General features: G+C 42.7%; 1 long non-coding RNA gene across 1 annotated transcript in view; it reads left to right on the forward strand.

Annotated features, from left to right (window-relative positions):
- Positions 1–21,190, forward strand: part of LOC112130129 (uncharacterized) — a 105,964-nt gene that overhangs the window by 58,425 nt on the left and 26,349 nt on the right. Inside the window, exon 6 of the long non-coding RNA XR_008516611.2 lies at positions 1,079–1,218. This is a non-coding gene — a long non-coding RNA (uncharacterized LOC112130129). The remainder of the gene's footprint in view (positions 1–1,078; positions 1,219–21,190) is intronic.

Raw genomic sequence — 21,190 nt, forward strand, 5'->3', positions numbered from 1 at the left:
GCTGGGATGTGTGCTGTCCTTGTTTCTTCTATCTCTGGAATCTTGACAGCGAGGGACCCTAATGTGTTACCTCAGAAGAGACCGTGGGAAAAAGCTGTTTCTCAGGGGTGCCTGGCTTATGAAGTGAGTGGAATTCAGACCAGGTTGGACTCGTGAACTACAGGGACCCTGTTCCATGTCAGCAACCAGCTCCTCTAGCTCAGTGTTTCTCTCTGTGGCTAATTCTTTTGTGTGATTTCTGAGCCCAGGGTAGAGTCCTCCTCACGATGCCTGATGGTCAGTCCTGTGTGGGGAGACCTAATGATGGGGTGGGGGTGGTCTTGTGTGTCACACAGAGTGCCCAGGGAACAGGCTTTGTGACTTTCTCTGCCCCAGCCCCACAACAAGATCTGGATAGTGGGCTTGGTCAGATAAAGTCAGAATCCCTGGGGAAGGGTATGTGTCCTGGCAGTGCTGAGATTCATGCATCCAGGTTAGTTCTCAGTCTCTGCAAATACATTTATGTTGCGCATGTGCTCTCTCCTGGACTGCTTCATGTCCCTAAATTCTTGAACCTGTCTGCAGATAATGTCAGGAGAGTTCTGCATGGAAGTATATGAGGGCTATCTTATAAGAATGGGTGTGTTTTACATAGAGGGGTTTTTTTTTCACCAAACACTTTTCAAAAAATTGTGGTTGAGTGTGTATATAGAAACACATACATACTTATATTCATTAGATGTGAATATGTATTTCTATAAATTTAATATATACATATGTCTATAAATATACACACATATGTATATATGTATATGTATATATATGTACATGTGTATATATATATGTGTGTGTGTGTATATATACATAATATGCCATTTTAACCACTTCACTTAAGGGGAGAGAGAGAGAGAGAAGAGAGTTTTTACTAATACCAAATCTGGGTTAAATAAGGGTGGTCCTATTTCCTGGGGTTGGGCTTTTGCTAGATGTGTCAATTCATGTTGGAAGTGAGCTAGAGAGGTTACATGCTTAACCAATTTAGAGATTTTCTATATGAAAATAATCTGTGAGTACATTGATAAGTTTTATCCTTTCCTAGGTGAAAAGCTTGGTGAAGGATTTTAAGGATTTCCCATTGGCTGAAGGCTGGCAAATGGAGTTTGCCATCCTCTGACTGCAGCCATTCTGAGGACTGGAAAGAATACCCTGTGAAGTGGCCTATTTTATTTCTGCAGGAAGGTACTGCGGTTTAATTTATCTTACAGAGCCTTCCTAGATTAGAAGGCTTTGAGGTGTGTTGATACCTTGCCAGTGACTTAGCTGCCTGATCAGCGAGCCTATTTCCTTTGGCTAATTCATCTGTTCCCTTTTTGATGTTCCCTATAATGTATCACTGCTATTTCTCATGGAAGAAAACTGGGGATAGTATCCTGTTAATTTTTTGGTGATATTTTATAGGCAATACATCGGTGGTAAGAAAATGCCTTTTATTTTAAATGGCAGCATGAGCATGAAGAACTAAAAAAAGCATACTTGGAATCAGCGTAAATGTTAGCTACCTTTCCCTTGCTTAATTTAAGTACTCTTGGAAGAACTATTGGTTTAGCTGATTGAGCACCTGCACCTGAAGAGAGATGTTATTTAGAGTGACTACTGCTTATCCTTCCTTATATATTTCCTGCTTTACCAACTGTTTGTTAGCTAAGAGCTCCCTCTGGAGGAAAGTAATTTTGCCACATTAAGTGGGGGCGTAAACCTTTTTTTCCTAGGGTTAATATGGAGGCTTTTCTGACTAGTAGAGGTATTGTGACAGTGGTTTGGAAGCAGATGTACACAACAGGTCCCTCTAACTGCAAATAAGAGGTTGAGAAAAATATTGGATTAGAATTTTTCCTGAGACACCCCTTATGGTTGTGCTATGGGAAGAGGGGAGACCTGGATAAGAAAGGGGAAAAGAGAGAGACTGGATCTAGTGTTTAGAAGGAGGTCTACTTTCCTTCCTATAATTTCCAGAATCACCTGTGTCTCCTGTGCTTTAATGGCAGTTTGAGCTGCTGGAGCCAGGGGTTTTAGCCCCAGGACCCATCAGTCCTGCTGGACCACTGTGAGACTGGTTCTGAACCCAGTGACCTCCATCTGTGGGAGCAGTTGCATCTCCAGTGGTCTCCACCACAGGCTGGGCAGGGTCAAGGTGACTTCCTCTTGCTGTTTGGACACTCCTTCCTAAAATGCCCTGGCTTGCCACACCGAGAGCAACTAGTAGATACACCTCTGGGATCCTGGACTTTGCAACTCTGCAAAGCAGATACTAGAGGCTTTGTCCTTCTCTTGAGCTTTCTCTCTTTCTTCTGGGCCTTCTCCTGGTCCCTATTATAAAAGACTGAAGTGGCTACCCTCAGAAGGTTTTCCAAGGTGCTATCTGCTACTATAGCTTACCTTTTGTAGGTTCCTTCTAATATTGGGAGCTTTATGTATAATAAACTTATCTTTTAGAATGGGCTGTCACTTGACTGAATCAGGAGACAAAAAGGTGTGTGCTAATAGTGCCCCTCTCAACCTATCCATAAAGGCTGCAGGATTCTCATCTGGCTTTGAGTCTATCATAGATAGTTTGGAGGAATTAAACGGTCTGGCCTTAGTTTTTCTTTTCCATTCATCTGCAGAGCTATTGGGGTTTCAATCAGGGTTGGCAGGAGGTACTGCGTCACTTCTTATTTGGAATGGTGTTTCTGCTATTTCTTCACTTTCCTTATCTCCTTCCTTCCCTTTTGGTGTAGTATAGCAGATATGTTGCTCATCTCCAAAATTCTCTGCTGCTTGCAGAGCTGCCTGTTTTTCAGCTACAGTTAGCGTTTTGTTTAGGAGCAGCATAACATCCTTCCATGTGAGGTGAAACACCTGACTTAAATTCTGGAAAGCTTATATATACCCATCAGGATTGTCTGAAAATTGGCCTAAGTCTTACTTTATTTGCCTAAGTTTCTGTAATGAGAAGGGAACTTGGAGGGACCCCAAATTATGGAGGTTCTTCTCAGATGGTTCCCTTGGAAGTTGCTTTTCTAATTCTAGGGGATTATTCTTTATAGGCCTGCCTGATATGACTGTTAAAAAAATCTGGTTTGCTGTTATAATGCTTGTAAAGGTTTAGTAAAAATGTCCTGTCATTGTGCAAAATAGAATGAGTTGCTTTTCTCTTCAAAGTCCTGAGGTTAAAAGAGTTCTAGTGCCTCAAAGTGCACTCCAGAGGGGTGCAAGCTGAAGATGCTCTGTTAGCCATCTAGAAAAAGAAGTGAGAATAAAAGTGTCCTTAGAGTCCTCCTTCTTTCATTGTGACCCAGAGTAGAGTGGAAGACAGTGGGAGCATGCCCCCAACTGTTTTCTTTCCTTGGTTTCTGAGTCCTGGCACTGTGTTAAATGTGCCACCCATGGTTGTTGGTGTGGCCCTGTAAACCAAGGAACTGCATAAGTGAAGTGATGCAATTAGCCACACTTTACCCATGCAGCCTTAGCTTATCTCCTGTGATCTGCCTGGCTCCCTGAAAAAAGGATCTGTGGAGAAACTGTAACAGTTGCCTTTGAACAAGCTTTCTTTAACAGAGAGACTGTGCCAGTTGGCAGTTATGGCCTGTGCTAAAACATTTACCCTCAGAAAAGTGTTCCTGGTTAACTCTGTTCTTAAAATGTCCTTACTAATTAAATACTGTTCTAATTGGAGATAGAATAAGTACCTTAAATGAATTTAGGGAACTAATTGCTGTTTTTCCTGCTGATGGGACAGTATCGGAACTCAAATTTGTCTTTGGAAAACATTTTACTCCTAACTATTGAAAGCAGAGCTTTCCCATTCACAGAAAGGGCTTTTCTATCAGAGCAAAAAGAGAGAATTGGAAAAGTGCAGTGTTATGGCAAAGGACCAACAATGTGCCTCATGAGGAGGATTTCTGTTTCCACTAGGTGACACTGTTGGCTTAGAAATACCATGTGCTTACCAGAGGAAGGAGAGAGAGGGAGAGAGAGAGGGAGGGACCTACTGGGTTAGTTATTATAGCATTTACTGATCTTTCCTAACAGAACTGTTTCCCTGAACTGTAAAAATTTCCACATATTGCATACACAAAAAGAATAGGAGACATAGAGACCATGGATAGAAAGGAAGAACAAATTCACAACAGGATAGCAAATTAGGAGACCCATTACCAACATCTGGATGGGCTGCCGGAGGCTGTGTTCAGTACAGAGGCCTTTGAATAACATCAGAGTGTGTCCTGGTCAGAAATTCTCACCTGCTCCAGGACATCCGCCAGCCTCATGTGATGGTGATGTTCTCCATGAAAGGAAACTAGTTTGAAGAGAACCTTGAAATTAAAGGGCAGATTTGAAGTTTGCTCCATACTCAACGTTCTGAAGATTCTATCTTCTGTTCTGATCACAATCCCGGATGAGAACTCCCAAATAAAATGGCTCTCTTTAGGAATGCATCCATGGTTCTTTGTCACACACTGAGAAAGAATTCAGGACATGGAAACACATGAGGAGTGGGTTTAGTAGTGAAAAGTTTAACAGACAAGAAGAGAGAGAGAAAAAGCTTTCTCATACAAAGAAAGCAGTCACCCAAGAGAGGGTCTCCAATTTGGGGTGGGAGGCAGTTGATTTTTTTTCAGAGACTTGAGGATGCAGTGATTGATTTACATAGGGTCCCGGGGATTGTTTTGACCAGGTGTGCCTTTTACATAGCCTGAGAAAAGACTGGCCCTCCCACCCTAATCTTTTATTATGCAAATGTGGCCTCTACCTGGTGGTCACCATGACACCTGCACATGTGGTGACAAGGAAAAAAGAGCAGGAACCGCCATATTGGGAGTACCTGGCTCTTAGTTGCCTGCATCTGTATGTGCATATTTATGCTTGCAGCCTGATCATTCAGTCTGTTTTCTGTTAGAAATTGTTTGGGGGCTGCTTTTTATTAAAGGAAAATTCCACCAAGAATTCTTTTACCCTTTCTAGCTGCCTAAAAATAATTTCTCAATAACTCCTGTATTAGGACCCCTTTAGGAAAACAGAAAAGATGACACAGACTCTCCTGTAGGGGAGTAACCATAGTTTTTTTTTTCTCATGGATCCCCAAGAGTTGCAAGTGAATGGATTTCTCTCAGGTCTAAAACTCTGCTCTTTTCTCCATTGTGTTACCTGACCTCTTTGCCTTTTATATTAGTTTGTACTGTAAAAATATGTGACCTTGTGTGTGTAATGGTTGCTCAGTCAGTGGTAAGAGCTATGGTTTTGAAGGTGACTAACTGAGGTTATAATAAATTATTATAGCTTCAGTGGGCTACTCATTTCTTTGCATGTTTAGATGCAAAAGACACAGTTTAAACAATTAGGGAAATGCCTTGGAGCAAAGTACTCTGTGGAAGTGTTGCACAGTATGGTCCCCATTGCATTTTCCTCTTCTTGGGGACCTGGGATTCAGTGAAATCCTTGATTTTTAATATCTAAGTGTTGTCCCTTCCATCTGGTTCTCTTTTTTACATATTTAATTTATTAGAGTCTAAAAATTGCAAAGACTTTGTTGGCCTTCTTCCTTAATGGGCTCTATCTTCATCACAGTGATTCAGTTGAAGAACAGAGACCAAATTAAAAGCTACAGCTCTAAATCAACAACAGGTGCTGGAGAGGATGTGGAGAAATAGGAACACTTTTACACTGTTGGTGGGAGTGTAAACTAGTTTCACCCCTGTGGAAGTCAGTGTGGCGATTCCTCAGGGATCTAGAACTAGAAATACTATTTGACCCAGCCACCCCATTATTGGGTATATACCCAAAGCATTATAAATCATGCTGCTATAAAGACTCATGCACACGTATGTTTATTGTGGCACTATTCACAATAGCAAAGACTTGGCGCCAACCCAAATGTCCAACAATGATAGACTACATTAAGAAAATGTGGCACATATACAGCATGGAACACTATGCAGTCATAAAAATGATGAGTTCATGTCCTTTGTAGGGACATGGATGAAGCTGGAAGCCATCATTCTCAGCAAACTATCGCAAGGACAAAAAATCAAACACTGCATATTCTCGATCATAGGTGGGAATTGAACAGTGAGAACACATGGACACAGGAAGGGGAACATCACACACCAGGGCCTGTTGTGGGGTGGGAAGAGTGGGGAGGGAAAGCATTAGGAGATTTACCTAATGTTAAATGACGAGTTAATGGGTGCAGCACACCAACATGGCACATGTATACATATGTAACTAACCTGCACATTGTGCAGATGTACCCTAAAACTTAAAGTATAATAAAAAATAAATAAATAAAACTCCTTGGTAAATTTCTATTATTTTTGTGTTACCTTGGCATCTATTTTTAATCTTCCTTGAACACACCAAATTTTTTCTTGAAAAAGCTTAAGTTCTCTCTCTCTCTCTTTGCTTTGAGATGTAAATGTGCTATGTATTTTCTCTAAAACTCGGTAAAGCCTTCCTCAGATACATGTTAACCTTTACCATTTACAAGAAAGAAATTTGAATCCAAGTATCCTTTAAAATGGTGGGTTTTACTTATCTCATGCCTAAAACCCTAAAGTCAAAATTCTAAAATCTTTTTGTCTCTCTCTATCTTTATGTGAACATGTATATGTTATATGTTTCATCCCATATATTTATATCTCACACGTTTATATACTGTTTACACGTGGTATCAAATTAATGTAAAAATAGATGAGTACTCACAAATTAAGTGAATAAGCCCAAATGGTTTTCTATACATGTGATTTTAGTAACCTTTGGTGAATATAGATAGTTTTAAAATTGTTGGTAAAATAAAGTAGAAATGTCTTCATAATTTAATTTATATGTTTTTGCCTAGGTCTGTTGGCAGGCAGGTTTATATTGTCTTTACTAGATGTTTTAAGGTCATCAGACAGTTGCTTCCATGTATATACATTTCCTTAATTTGTCTGTGAGCTTATGTCTTTATATTTGAAGCTTTAAATTCTGAGTTCTAGATGAGTGACCATAGTAAGAACTGGGGACAAAACTCATCCCATCCTCCAGCTGTGCCTGGGAGAGAAGAGTGTCCAGGCATTTTCTTCATAGCTCTGTTCTTTGTCTTGGGCTTTTCATCCGGTACATAGTTAGAATGGTTTACTCCCTAGTTTTTTTTCTACTGAAAATAAGGCTGTATAAGTCTGTTTTTACATTGCTACAGACAAATACATGAACCTGAATAATTTATAAAGAAAAAGGTTGAATGGTCTCATGATTCAACAGGTTATAGAGTAAGCATGATTCTGGCATCTGCTCAGCTTTTGAGGAGGCCTCAGAAAACTTACAATCATGGAGAAAGCCAATAGTGGAGGAAGACATCTTATATAATAGGAGCTGTAGGAAGAGGGCAAGGGTTGCACACTGGTAAACAACCAGATAAAAACTCACTGTTGCTACAACAGCACCAAGGAGAATGGTGTTAAAATATGAGAAACCACCTCCATGATCCAATCACATCCAACCATGCTCCACCTCCAACTTTGGAGATTACAATTTGACATGAGATTTGAGTGGGGGTAAAGGTCGAAAAAAATATTATTCTCTCCATGGTCCCCCCCAAATCTCATGTCTTTCTCACATTTAATAATATAAGAATGGCATCCCAACAGTCTCTAGAGTCTTAACTCATTCCAACATTAACTCAAAAGTCTGAAATAGCAAGTTTCATCTGAGACAAGACAATTTCCTTTTACCTATGAGCCTGTAAATTCGAAAACAAGTTAGTTACTTTTAAGACACAATGGAGGTATGGGCATTGGGTAAATACTCCCATTCCAAAGGGAAGAAATAGGCTGAAGAAAATAGGATACAGGCCCCATGAAAGTCTGAAACCTTGTAGCACTGTCTTTAAAACTTAAAGCTCCAAAATAATCACCTTTGACCCCATATCTCATATTCAGGGCACACTGATGTAAGGCTTAGGCTTCCAGGGTTCTGGGCATCACAGGAACATTCCAAGAGAGTCACAAAAGAGTTTGTAGTGTAGCTTTTGATGCTAAACAGTGTATTAGACTGAGTAAGTCACTGAAGAGAAAAAAGTCAGAGGAGAAGATGGGTGAGGGTGACAGAAATGGAATGGTGAAAGGAAAGGTCTGATAAAAATGTTTACCGGCTGGGCATGGTGGCTGATGCCTGTAATCCCAGCACTTTGGGAGGCCGAGGTGGGTGGATCACAAGGTCAGGAGTTTGAGACCAGCCTGACCAACATGGTGAAACCCCATCTCTACTAAAAATACAAAAATTAGCCATGTGTGGTGGCACGCACCTGTAATCCCAGCTACTCAGGAGGCTGAAGGCAGGAGAATCACTTGAACTTGGGATGCGGAGTTGCAGTGAGCTGAGATCGTGGCATTGCACTCCAGCCTGGGTGACAGAGCGAGACGCCATCTCAAAAAAAAAAAAAATGTTTACCCAAGGGCTCATCTCTTACCTTGTTCTGTGACTAATATCTTACACATTTTGATTTACTCTTCCACTTTCATTTTCTGATGCGCAAATGGTCACCCTTCTGCTGAAGATGAGAAAAGAGGCTGAGGGGGCTCAAATGAATGGTCTAGAGTCATCCAGCTACTTCATAGAACTTGTGTGTTTCACCTTGATGTTTGTGCACAGACAGAAAAGTGAGACACAGAAGGAAGGCAAAGCAAGTTTTTGTTGTGGGTGACATTTATGAAAGTTACCCGTGTTGGCAGAATAAGGGACTCCTAAAATGTTTGCACCCTAGCTCCGGAAACAGTGCATTTACTTTTCTTGGTAAAAACACTGTGCAGGGGTGATAAAATTAAAATCTTAAGATGTGGACATTATTCTAGATTATCTGGGTGGGCCCATTGTAATCAGAAGTGTCCTTGTAAGTGACAAAGAAAAGCTGGGGCGTCAGTGTGTGAATGATGAGCCTGTGAAACTCCACTGGCCAATGCCGGGTGTGAGCATGCATCAAAAGACAAAATTACAACTACTGTAGTTATAGATTTTATTTTTCGTTTATTATTTGAGGCAGCTGTTACTCGACAAATATAATAACAGCCCTCCTTGGGCTATACAATAACAAAAGAGTGGGTTTTGTCAAGTGGGATCCAGTAAACAAAGCCATATAAATAAATAAATTGGTTAACATTAGGGTACTTCAGGTCGCTTTTCTGTTAAAGTTAAAGCAGAGGAAACTTTTATTATGCTGTCTCAGGTAAAGTGGAATCTCCTGTTTTCAACAAAAAACAAAGGTCTGTTCTGGTATCTCTTTGCTTCATTAAAATTTCGGTTGTAAACTGTAGCATTTAGCATGAGTGGTTCTATTTGGCAGTCTCTAGTCTCTCACTTAGGTGAGAGTGTGACCAAAATTTAAAGCATTGGCATTCATGTCAGTAACCATCGTATTGAGCTTCCATCATTTATAGGCTTATGATGTCTTCCGGATCACATATTTCTTTGAGTTTTTGTCATTTCAGCCAAAGAGAGACCCTTTGGTATTTGTGGATGGCTGCACACAAAACTTTTTAAAAACTTTTGCAGAATTCACCACACCAAAATGTAGAATTTAAAAACTTGTAGAATTTATCACACCAGAGAGGCTACTAGTATGACTATCAGGAGGATAATACCAAAAGTTTGGAGTATGCACTTTAGGCAAGATGCAAACAAACTAAAATAGAATAGATCAAAGAATGAGCCAGAAGATTCTAGCAATTTTAACAAGTAGTATGTTTGGTAACTGCTGTGATTGAGTCATTATTATACTTGATATATTTGTTTATGTGCAACAATCAGTGTCAGAAACTGCACAGGCTCCTCCCTGTTCAGCTGGTAGGCAACAATTTTATTATGTAGCATTCAATGGTTCATTAAATTAAAACAGGGAGTGAGAGCAAGTGAGTCTGAAAATGTAACTTTAAGAGGGACCACTGTACATTTGAACAAACAATTGTGTTAAAGATGCTGCTAATATCAGCCGTTGGGTGGACTAAATGATATCTTATGTAAAAATTTGAGGATGACATGATATATCTGTCACTCTGTTATTCCAGTCTCAGAAGCTACTTCATGTGAAATTCTATTGATATCATCCTGCCAAGTGAAAGAGGCAGGCATAAGCATGGACAAATTAAGAGGGGTAAGAGCCGGATTTTGATGTGGAGACTTGTTCTGACAACTTTGGAAAAGCTTTTCACAGTGTGAAGTTGTCAACTTCTTATCCTGGTTTTCAGTTTGAATGTCTGTAGTTATGGTGTCAAACATATTGGTGAGCTCTGAGTGACTCATACTTCAGGCACGAGGGTTTTCCCATGACATTTACATTGAGCTTTCCACCTCCAGCTTATAGGGCTTCAGGAACAAAGCAGATTTTGTTCTTACTGATTCAATAAGAGAAAACTGGATGGGAAGAACTAGAAGAATTCAGGGTCTAGTCCAGTCTACTGGTGAATAATAAAAACTCAAAAACCATGAACAGAGCTTCAATTTCATAACAGGTATACTACAGTTTTTCTTTTCCACATAATTTTTCTCTCTATAGGCATATCTATTTTTACCAAAGATAATCCCAGTAGGACAAATTTGTTTACAAAGTAGGTTTAGTCTTATCAAACTTTGTCGGGATTCTTTACATAAGTGCATCAAGAGTAGCAATGGACCACAGAGGCTCTTGCTAAAGTTTGGTTCACTAGAAGTTTTTATAAAGAGTCTCAGATTAAACTTTTACAAACCTCTTGAGATGAGGAAACCAAATGAAGGCCATCTTCAGACTTTGCCTGCAGTACTTATTGGTCTGTTCTCTGTATATTCTCAAATATAACATCTCAGTCAAAGCCTTGGTAATATAACCAATGTTTTGAAATGTGTCCTTTTGTAAAGAGAGAAGATTCTTACTAAACTTGTGCAAATAACTATATTAGCATAAACATGTGAATACTCATGAATAGTTTCCCAATCCTGGGACAGTTTGGTAAAGAGCAAAAATCAATGGGCTTCAATTATTGTTTCCAAAAGTATACTTTACCAAATTGCTTTAGATATAGATAGCTTAAAAGAAGAAAAACTCCATAAATCTGGAAAAAAACATTTAAAGAATCAGCAAATTTTCAAATAAAAATTATAAAAACATTATCCACATTATCATTTATTTCAATGAAATTATTTCTGTTAAGCTTGGCCTAGGTTGGCATATTTCATGAAGGCATCAGCCTGTTTGTTAAAGCTTTGGAAGTCTGTAGACAGCCCAGTGGTATAATCTTGAACTGCACAGAAACTTGTATGCAAGAGTACTTGTCAGTATCTTTTCCATAAATCTTTTGAAATAGAAGCAATTTCGGACTGTAGCTGATTGCAGATGCTTTCAGGAAGAATCAAAACAACTATCTGTGAATGACCAACATGTAAAATGACTATTGTTAAAACCCTGATGAGAATTTGGTATAATAAAGAGAGTAACTCCAGGCAGTACTCCAGTCATGATGCTGACAGTGGCCCCAACTGAGATACCGAAAGAAATTTCTTGTCCTGAAGCAGCTGTCATGGAAAAAAAAGAAGAGAAGGAATAAATAATAAAGACAGCTCACATAGAAATTTAGTTACTTCTGTGGCATATTACATTCTGACTAACTTCTGTAGAATATGACATGATTATTATAATAATGTATTCAATTTCTAGGAATCTCATAATTTTGGGGACACTCATGTCAGTAACATACCCATAAATAAAACTTAGAGAAAGTTTAGCATCACTAATCATTTGAAAATGCTTTTTATATAATTTAACATATCAAGTAAGGTGGCTTTTCCATTTAGCTTTTGTTTCTCAACTGGATTAGTGAGTTGTTGGTGTAGCCTATTAATGAAGAAGGCCAACATTATCAAGAATGTGAAAAGGCAACCCATGAGATGGAAAACTATTTGCAAATTATACCTCTGATAAGAGATTAATTTTCAAAATATTACATTCAGAATATTTCAGAAGAACCACATATCAAAAACAGTGGGGGGAATGGGGAGTTTTTCAGTGGGTCTGCAGTTTCTGTGATGCAGGATGAGAAGGTTCTAGAGGTCTACTCTACAGCTTGGTGCCTATACTTCATACAGATTGAGTATTTCTTATGCATAATACTTAGGACAAAAAGTGTTTTGGATGTCCAACTTTTTTTGATTTTGGAATGTTTGCAGTATACTTACTGGTTTAGCATTTCATATTTTAATAATTCAAAATCCAAATGTTCCAGTGAACATTTCTTTTAAGCATCGCATCAGTGGTCAAAAGTCTTGGATTTTAGGGCATTTCAGACTTTGGATTTTTAGATTTGGGATGCTCAATGTTTAGTACTAAAGTTTGCATTTAAAAATTCGTCATGAGTTTGGACTTCACATCATGTTCTGACAATAGTAAAATGAAAATGTATAAGAAACATTTTTTTTTCTTTAAGTGGGCACTGTTGTTAACTGTCCAAAGATCTAAGATCGATTTCTGGAAGTAGTATTCATCTTGATAACGAAAAGGTTTAGGTCTGCTCTGAATTCCAGCCCAGATCACATTATGCTCAAAGAAAGATGCTGAAGATGGTTTGGAATTAGGAACTCCCTGGGTAGTAGGAGGCGTGTGCATTCTGTTGGGAGGATAGGATTTGTCAGAGAGAAAATCTTAGGTGTGTCAATTACATCAAGTGAGGAATGATGCCAAATTAAGAGAAGTGATGTGTGTTATGTTAGTGAATTTATAAAGAGCTCCCTGCTTCTAATTTCTGTGCAGTTAGGCAAAATGGGGAGGGGCCCAAAACAGGCATGTGAAATGCTTTCATCATTTTCTCTTGATCTCAAGAAACACTAGAGTTTGATTAGGTTTGTTTAAATTGGGCAGAGTCTAAGTGAAATACCAGTGCCTCATGCATCTCCCTACCTGAAGAACCCCACCTTTTGACAATGGTGTCATCATGAGGACACAGGTGTGTGTAAAACCGGCAGCAAACCCATCAGACAGCACCCACCTGGCCAGCTCCATCCTGTCCCAGGAACCACGACTATTCTCATTATGTGTATGTTACAGCCTTTGAAGTTGTTCCACAACTACAAAATAAAAAATATGCTATTGTCAATACAAAATATTGGAAAGAAAGCTGGATATGTTGTTCCATTTTTTTCCCATTCTTTTTAAACTTTGCTGTTTCATTTTTAGAAGTTTCTGTTGGCACACCCTCAAGCTAGATATTTGTTCCTCAGCTGTGTCCAGGCTACCAGGCTTCTTCGTTTATAGAGGTTTTTGTTTTGTTTTGTTTTTGTTTTTTAATTTCTAGCATTGTTTAAAGTTCTTTCTTAGAATATCCATCTCTCTGCTTACATCACCCATCTTTTCCTGCATGGCATCTACTTTTTCCTTCATAACTGGTAACCAGAGTTGCTTTAAATTTTCAGGCTGCTGATTTCAACATCTCTGCTGTATCTGTGTCTGGTTCTGATCCTTGCTCTGTCTTCAAATCGCATTTTTTTTTTTTTTTGCCATAGCCTGTCTTGTATTTTTTCTATTTTTTTGAAAGCCAGACATGATGTACTGGGTAAAAGGAACTTGGGTGAGCAGGCCTTCAATGATATAGTGGTGAATATGGGGAGGGAGGGATTCTGTGGTCCTGAATGAGGTCTATTCCCTGGGCTGTGAATGTCACAACTGCCTCTCAGTATTTTCTCCTCCTTAGGTGGGATATGATGGCTAGAGGGGGCTGGAGTTGGACATTTTCCCTTCCCCAGGCCAGTTAAGCTCCCATCAAACCCCAGCTGATTCGGCTGTGGTAAAACAATCTTTATGAAGACAGGTCTTGCCAGGAAGAATTGAATTCACTGTCATCTTTCTAAGTGGTTCCTCTCCATCCCCCGCAAGAAAGATAAAGGGAATTTTATTGAATATTCACTGTGAAAACCTAGTATAGTTCCAGGAAGTAAGAGCTATAAAAATGTCCTCCTAATCCCATACCTGATCCATCTGCTGGAGTGTTTAACTCTGTGCCTTGTTCACATTGAGCCTTCAGCAATTCATCAGTTACATGTAGTTCAGGGTTTTTGACTATGTCTGGATAAGGTTAGTTGGTGACTAGGATGCAAAAGACACCCCACTGAGTTTGTGGGCCTGGGTTTCTGCTCAGGTAAGATATGCTGCTCTGTATTTACCTGTGGGTCTCTCCGGTATATGGGGCAGTTGGCACTGAGACCTTGCTTCTCTGAGTGGTCTAAAAGAATTTTTTATTTTTAACTTTGTTCATCTTTTTACTTGTTAGAACTGAGTGACAACCACAGCAGGATGAGGTTGGAGTGAAATGGGTGAAATAAGCCCATGGGCATTGGGGACTGTAGACATGTCCTTCTTCCTCTGATCCCCTGGTGAGTCAGTGGAGAGAGTGAAACCACCTTTGCAAAGATTGCAGCAGTGAGATAGAGCTAGCATGTCAGACTTCATCTTACCTCTAGCTGGAGGCTGGCTGTCCTCGCTCATTCCTGGGAATAGTCCAGGCTAACCATGGGAGGAATTTAGTTTACAGTGTAATTTTGAAGCAAGAATGATAATATCCCCTTACTAAAATAAACTCCCTCCTTGTCAAGGGTGGTCTTTGTAAAAGTAATACAAGACCATAACATTAGGATTATAGGAGAGAACGAAATACTGCTAAAATGTCATCATAGTTTCTATAATCCATTATTGCTCAGGAGTCATGTGGCCAGCAGTCACAAGACTTGTGATTTCATTAATTGCTCCTATAGTTAACATCACTGTTATAGATTATGAGGTTGGTCTTTTGAGATATTTCTCAGACTTGCATTCTGGCAACCAGCTGGCCTCATCCAAACCCATGAGTAATGTCTCATCCAGTCATGTGGCCCCCACTCAGAGGCAGATCAAACACATAGAGACGATTTCCCCCACCTGCATGATTTCATTCCCATCCAATCACCAGGACCCATTCCTTAGACCTGAAACTTTTTGAAAAACTCCAACCCTAGCCACTGGGGAGGTTGATTTTAGTAATAATAAACTAAGCTCCTGTTTGGCAGCCATGGGCTAATTAAAATCTTTCTTTACTACAAATCACCCTCTTCATAACTTAGTTTCACCTGTGCAGGGGGCAAGATGGACCTGTCGGTCTTCCTGTCAGGTGAATATAAGAGTGGATGGAAGAGCCACTTATTTCTATCTGGAGGCCTGTTCCATGAGTCAGACTCTCAGAAGGAAAGAGTCCTGGAACAGGATACAGTGAAAGCTCATTCTCCTGATGACCTGAAGACATTGGCTCATAATGGAGCCTGGCAGAAGTGGCAACTCTGGCTAATTTTAGTTTTTTTTGTGGGGGGGAGGGAGGGGTTGCGGTCAGACCACAGTGTGAGCAGAAAAGGAGCAGAACAGTCAGCTTTTGTCTGAGGAAGTCCAAAGCATGGAGAAAGCTGTGCCAGACAAGGCATGCCAGCTAGAATGAAGGTGGGGTCGGGGGCAGAAGATGAGGGACACAGAGGAGCAGAGGGAGCCAGAGACACCCATGGCAGGGAGCAGCGGGGCCTACAGTGACCTCAGAGACTCCAGGGACTGGGACCCCCAGGGTCTCAGTTCAGTACCAGGGATCCTTGAAAACCCTCCCATGGCCTAGGAACCCCAGAGTCACATGAGACGAGGTAGCTTTAGGGACAGGGAGTGAGAGGGAAGGAACATGGGTCTCAGCACCCAAGTGATAGGGAACAGGTGTGGCCAGAAACTTCTAGGATTCTGCATCCAGGATCCGGTCTCTAAAGAGGTTATGAATCATTCATTCCTTCATTCAATCACTCCTTCCCTCATGTGAGAACTACAGAGAGCGTGTCTCACTCTGAGCCTGTGTTAGTGTGAATGGGGAGAGAAAAGCAAGTCCTCTCCTTTATTCTTTCACGGGAATGATACTGACTCTTTGGAAAACACAGGATTTCAGGTTCAGCGAGGAGGATTAGGATCTGAGGGAAATTTCTGGACGTTCCTCATACTGGCTCTGACAGTTGAGGCAGGTGATTTAGTTCTGGAGTACAAACGAATCAGTAGTCCATTTGCTCTCACTCCTCTGAGGTTTGGATGCACAAGAAAGGATTTGAGCCAACAGATGACCATGGGGTCCTTAGAACTTAATAAGACCTCACTTCTCATGGAAGAGAGGATGGAGATGTGGTTACCGAAAGACCTTGTATGACTCTGATCTGCCCCTCATGTTTGTGTGACCCTGGTTCAGTGACTGTGTCTCCCTGTGGCTCAGTTTCCTCTCAGTCATATAAGCTAAATGGCAAATGGTCTGTGGCTTGTCTTGTTGACTCTGAATGAACTTTAAATTATTCGCAGTCACCTTACCTAATGCTCAGCATAGAGGAGTTATCCACACAAACAGTGTTTATTGTTTGCCTCCATGAGCGAGCACCCTTAGACCTGATCCCTGTGGACAAGTTGCTGCCGGGAACATCTTGTCTCTTCTATTTCTGTCCCTGGGGACACTGAACTTTCTATGGGGTCTCCTAAGCCTCCCAGGGCAGTTGGCTGATGGCCTAAGAAGCTTGTCCATCGTTCACTCTGAGTCTCAGGTGAAAGAGAAGGCTGTCTTTGACCAGATGAGGCTCTTGGGGCTGAACCCTGCCTGGGAGCAGCTCCAGGAGCCACATCCATCATACAGCTGGTCAACACTTGCTCACAGTCAGTCCTGCCTAGGAGGTCACAACCCAGCCCTGGCACAGGTTTTCCAGGGTCACTTGGATTCAGGATCTGAGGACTGGGTTCTGGGGCCAGGGCTTCTAGGACTGAGCTTCTCTGTAAGGACCCAAGTGGGCCCCTCAAACCAGGCCCTGATATAGTTCTCCAGGGTCTTTTTCTGGGTCATGTTCATGGGAAGTGCATGGGGTGATGAGCTGAGACTGATCTCCTCCTGTTGAGTTTCCCCCATCAGATTGTCCTTTCTCTGCAGCAAGTGTCTGCAGGGTATTGATGCAGGAAATGAATTCTGATCCATTGAAATTTGTCTGCCCTGTGTGTGTCCTGCACTGAATTCCCAAACACTAAAATGGGACATAATGCAGAGTGAGACACAGGCACAGCCCAGGTCTAACACTCCTGTGGGTATGTGAAGTAGAACAGACCCCCAACACCCAGAGATCATGAGGAATTACTCACAGTGTACACGGAAATATCCAGTTGCTTCTTCAATGGTAAAATCTGTCTTTATGATTTGTAGGGTATAGAATCCTGTGTCATCCTGGGTGACTTTCTGGGTCAGCAGGGATGCATTGGCAAATATTACCTCCCAACTACAGTATGCAGGTCCTGAGCTAGATCTTTGAATACCTGTTGCATATCCTAAAATTCTATAGTCAAGATCCACACTTCTTCTTTTGTACCAGTTGTAGCAATTCATTTTCAGGGGCAGATTGTGGGCAAATAGAAAAACCTCCTCTTCCTCCTCTGTGGCATGGAATGGCACGGCTTCAATAGTGACTCTGGCAGTGGTGGGTGGGTTCCAGAAGGTTGAAGGTGAGGTTAGGATGGGGAGAGAGCATCAGTCAATATAAAACCTATGTATTGGGGTGGAAAGTTGGGGCCCTTTGTCCTTAGAGGTTCTCTTCACCCATGAGCCTTGGAGAGAGACAGAATGTGTGTGTGTGTGTGTGTGTGTGTGTGTGTGTGTGTGTGTGTCCTACTGGGTCAAAGTCAGTAGCATGACCCCCATTCCTTCAACACCTGTGAACTTTGCATTTCCCTGTGTGGAATCCTCTTCCCCAGGGGTCTGCATGGTTCCCTTTCCACTGACCTCAGATCCTGCTCACATCAGGGCATCCTTGAAAGATCCCTTTCTTGACACCTTCACTAGAGACTCTGCATCTTTCCTTTCTCACTTTACCCTGCTCAGTTTTCTCCAGGGTTCTTGTCAACAGCTGACCTCACATTCTAGATCTCCTTGCATGTCTTGCTCCCCTCCCCATAACAGCATCAGGTTCATGAGGGCAGGAACTTGTATGATATTTGTTGTACCGCAGTGCCTGGGACATGCTGTGGACTCTTGTGAATGAGTTTGTGAGCATTCCCAGAGCCCTCCAAGACCTGTGATTTATTTTCCAATTTCGGAAGTTGGTGGCGGATGACAATGCCTTATACCCTCATTATGTTTTTATTTGAAGTGTTATCTGATATAGTTATTATGACCATTTTTCAAGAGGTAGTGGCCAGTGATGATTAACTGGGAATAGAGAACACTTGAGATTTGTTTGCTTCTTACCATAAATTTCAGTTCCATGGGATTTTCCTGTTTTGCTCTTGTCCGTTCTGGTGTCCTGCTTCCTGTTAAGGCAGCAGTAGAAGCTCTAAGTCCTCTTTCCCCAGGAGCCCCATTTTCACCAGGAGACCCAAGCCAGTCCCTGTGCCTTCTCATTTCCTCTTCAAGGAAGTTCTCTCCTCACCTGTGAACAGGAGCTTTTGCCAGGGGATGTGTCCTCTGGAGAAAGGGACTGATGCGGGGGGCACCATGGTCTGTGCTGCCTGCTTGTCCTCCTCTGTGGAGATGAGCCTGGGATCGGGAAACTTTCTGAGGAGGGCTGTCAGCTGGGCTGTCCTTCCTCCTTCTGTGCTGAGCCTCTTCCCAGGGAAGGAGCACTTCTCAGGCTCATGGTCGGGGTCTGTGCCCAGGACACCTCTCTGTGCCCTCCCCTCTCAGTCCTGCTTCCTTGTCCTTCCTTTCCATTTCTCTTCTGTCTGTGTTTCAGGCCCCAGGGAATTGCTGAGTCCTCTGTCTCCTTCAGCAGTAATTGTCTCACCCAATCTCTACACACACTATGCCCAGACACACACACACACAAAGACATCCTTTAGGTTTGGTGAACACAGCCCTGGGCCCTCAGTGTCCTCCCATTTCCATTGGTCCAGGTCAGGGTGCACAGTCACTCCCCCTGCCCTCTCCCATTCCCATCTGGCTTTTCCCTTCAGAGCTGGAGGCTGGGCTGCACCAGGACCCTGTCACAGTGATGCACCCTCACCTTGCTTTGGGTGAGCTGAGTGCTGGCTGTTGAGAAGGATCCTCCATCTCATTCATTATGTTGAGCTTCGCTACAGCGTACATGGTTAGACATTCGATGACTCGGTTGTCCAAGAGGGTATTTTCCTTCCTGGAGGTGTGCAGGATCAATCTCTTATGCCTCCTGGTAGGAAAGGCCTGTGCTGATTGGTCAGTGGGGCCTATGGGCCCAATGTCCACCAGGGAGAGGTCTCAGCCACTCTCTTGGTCCCTGGGTTCTGGTGGCTGAGCTGGGGCTGAGGCCCATCCGTTTTCTTCCTGACCATCTTTGGTGTCCTCTGTCCTTGGCCCAGCTGACTGTCCTGTTGTTACCCCACCTTCCCCATGACTGGTGAAAAAGGGAGTGGCACGATGCCCGGGGTCCCCACAGAACACAGCTCTTCAAGACCCAGAGAGAGAGACTGGGAAAGAACAGGGGCTCAGAGCTGGAGAGATCTCTGCAGACTTACTCTGCAGCCAGGGTGTGCTTAGCCCTTCTTGCTGTACATCCCTTGGGGTTCCTCTTGAGGAATTGAGGCAGGTCAAGCTCCTCTGTGTAGAAGAAGAACAGACAGTGGCTGGAGAGCCTGCGCGAAGGGACTTTGCTCACACCTGAGAGGGTGTGTGGGTGTGGGCCATGTTCTGAGAGCAAAGAGAGCTCACATCCCCCACTTCATCTTTCTCATGCACAAAGGACAGCTCTGTCTTCCCTCCCAACTTCACAAAAGACAATAGGGGGCAGATTGTGGGTGAGTAAATACCCTCCAGCAGGTGGCCACATCATGGATGGTGCCTGTGCGTGACCTTCAAACACGCTCTGCACCTCCTGGGGTGCAATGGGCAGGTCACAGGGTTCCTGGCTGATTCCTAGGAATGCTGTGGGCACTCAGGCAGCTACTGTTCTGTGTCAGCACTGGGATCAGCCTGGGATAACCTAGAGAACCATACAGAGGGAGTGGGGTGGGAATATAGGGAGCAATCACAGGAAAAGTTGATGAGGATGGAAAGAGGTCACAAGGGTAAAGTGCCTAATTTGGCATTGTGTGGAATATCGCTGCCCTTGGAGATGCCCTTTTGGCTGGGTCAGAAGCCCCTGGAGAGTCTCGTGGCTGGGATTCTGCCATCTTCTGGTGAACATGGAGGGAAAGTTGGATGACAGCAGCCCCAGGCTGCGTGTTTTATTCCACTTGAATCTGCACATTTCACAGCAGATTATTCACATACGTCACAGATCCATAAAATTCCAGCCCCGTGAGTCTCAGTCTCTGTGACTGTAAGTTCACTATCCTCCCTCTTTCACAATCCCATGTCCCAAGCACAGATTTCTGTCACCTGTGAGTTTGTGTTTGTGTGCAGTGGGCGGCACTGTGTATGCCCTGGTGCAGTGATGTCTGTGGCTGAGCACTGGGCAGAGGTTTGGAAGCAGAAGAGGGAAGTGCAGGGTGGGAAGATCAATGTCAGGGGAGCAGAGAGGGAGCAGGGACAAGTCACCTTTGTTTCTCACTCCCAGGGGACCAGAATGCAGGACCCTGACCCTAGGGCTCAACACCACACACTGTTGGTGTCCGTAGGTGTCACCAATGCTCATAATTTCATGTTGCCTTGGCATTCATTATTAAGGTGTAAGTTTACCTGCTTTATATCAGAGGCAGGGCTTGGTCACCGTGACACTTCCCAATACTGTACCTGGCCAAAGGGCTGCAGTTGGTGGCCAGAGATAAAATCATAGAGGCATCTCTCCTGCTTAGTGTGCTGGGCTCCCCTCTCCCCGGCTGCTTCCTTTAAGCTGACGGTTGTGAAATTTGCCCTGAAGATTAAAGTGACCACCTCTCAGTCACAGCGTGGTCACCTGGCCCCAGTGTTTGCTTGCTTTAAACTCACCCATTAAAGCTTTCTGCTAGAAACTTCAGATAACACCTTGGACCCACTAAAGCCATTGGCCTACAGGTCCCTACTTTCCTCTCTGCCTGGACTCATTGACCTCTGTGTCTGTTATCTCTAGGTTTGCCATGTGCTCCTCACAGTCTGTAAATAGCAAAAACTTTTGTACTTTCACATTGTGGTTGTATCACTGTAGCCTCACCTGCCATCTGGTGCCTGACACTGAGGCTGACCCATGGGACCCGTGCTGGTTGAGCCCCTGCTGG

The sequence above is a fragment of the Pongo abelii genome, chromosome 20, assembly GCF_028885655.2.
Source record: "Pongo abelii isolate AG06213 chromosome 20, NHGRI_mPonAbe1-v2.0_pri, whole genome shotgun sequence".
Taxonomy (NCBI): domain Eukaryota; kingdom Metazoa; phylum Chordata; class Mammalia; order Primates; family Hominidae; genus Pongo; species Pongo abelii.